Genomic DNA, 1,748 nt, shown 5'->3' on the forward strand with positions numbered 1-1,748 from the left:
AAGTTAGCACGTCAAAGACAGGATGAACAATTGAACTTCACATATACACATGAAAATGTTTGGTTAAACAATCTTCACAAAGCTGCTTCACAACCATTCAACATTTGTTTTATCGTGTTGCTGCTCCTCCGTTATGTGCACTGCATTGTGGGGAAAAAGAGTGTACATACAATAGCAGCCCACTGAAGAATCAAGCATGTTTTTAGTCAGCATATTGATGCTTTTGAGTTTGCTTTATTTTGAAAATCTTACGGTTTGCAAAAGCTTGACTGAAACCTGTTCAGAATTATTATGTAATATGGATTTGGGACACAGCTGTAGCACAGCAAAAGTGCAGTTTTAGCCTTAGAGTCAGTAACAAATCAAATGAATCAAAAACTACACAGGCTGAGTAGTAATCTCCATGACATGATAATTAACTTTGACATGTAAAAACAGGTGGACTGCCCCTTTAAATCCGTGATAGAAATACAGTATACAGAATATTTATGGCTTGGAGACAGTGATGGGGTAGCGATGAATCTGCAGAAACTGTTATTATGTGCCCAAAATAATTATGTGGTAGCAAACAATGAGTAAATAGGAGACATTTTTTTCTGTATATTTTTAGACAACAACACCACACAGAGTGACGCGGGTCGGCAGACACCGTGTGGGCTTCAGGTGGCCAGCAACAGTGGGGGAAAAAAAGGCTATTGCAGCGCAATCACAAGCCACACAGTCAGGCTCCATCAGTACCCCATCTCACTGATGACATCCTCATCATCTCCCAGAAACCTGCACACACTCGCACACACAAACCAAATGCGAGCGTGCATGTGTGTGTGCGTGTGTGTGTGTGTGTGTGTGTGCGTGTGTGTGTTAATGCATGTCATTGTGTTAAGTGTGTTAAGCCCCAAGATCATTTTCTGCGGTCGTCGCCCACGGATATCAGGGCGCTAAAGTGTGTGCGAGCAGTACACACACCGCCACGCATGTGTGTAAATGTCAGTGTGATAATGAGTGTGTGTGCGCTTGTGTGTGTGTGTGTGTGTGTAGTATGCAGGGTGCCAAGGGAGCTCTTGGCCCCTCGTTTAAGGGTCGAAAGATTCTGATCAGCCCCAGACTCCATTAACAGAGCCAGAGAGGACGGGAGGGGTTTTCTTGTGTCGCCGAGTGGAAAATTGAGTCCATGTCACAAACTAATCAAACCACGCCAAAGGTGAATGGGAGAAGAAGGGAGCACGCACGCACGCACGCGCACACACACACACACATATATACATAAATACACACACATACACACACAAACAAGGCTGACAAGTATCCAGGCCATCTCACAAAAAGTCGCTGACACACACACAAGACGTGGACAGAGCAGATGGCTGCAGAACAAAAGTCTGCGAGGGCCTCTGTGGCGGCGTCGCATTTGCATGGCTCTGTGTCAGGCTAACATTAGCATGGAACCCCCGCAGGGAAATAAAAACACAACCCATTTGTAAAGTATGTGCTGCAGAGGGACGGATTTGACCGTTGCACCTGTTGGTGGTAAAACCAGGAAGACTTTGCTCAGATATTTGGCTGGCTGGAAGGATGTCACTGATGATATCTTAGAGGGTGTGTGGGATTTCCTTCCAGCTGGTTAGACACGCTGGGGTGACATGCTATACGATGCTAGGCGACTGTTCACCTCTTCATGGAGTTATTGCTTTTACATCCCAGGCTCTGATAATCTCAGAGGTTATTTAATAAGACGGTGAAGGGCTGGT

Source organism: Seriola lalandi, unplaced genomic scaffold, assembly GCF_002814215.2.
Source record: "Seriola lalandi dorsalis isolate HSWRI2012SDOR001 ecotype SW California unplaced genomic scaffold, Sedor1 jcf7180002054979, whole genome shotgun sequence".
Taxonomy (NCBI): Eukaryota; Metazoa; Chordata; class Actinopteri; order Carangiformes; family Carangidae; genus Seriola; species Seriola lalandi.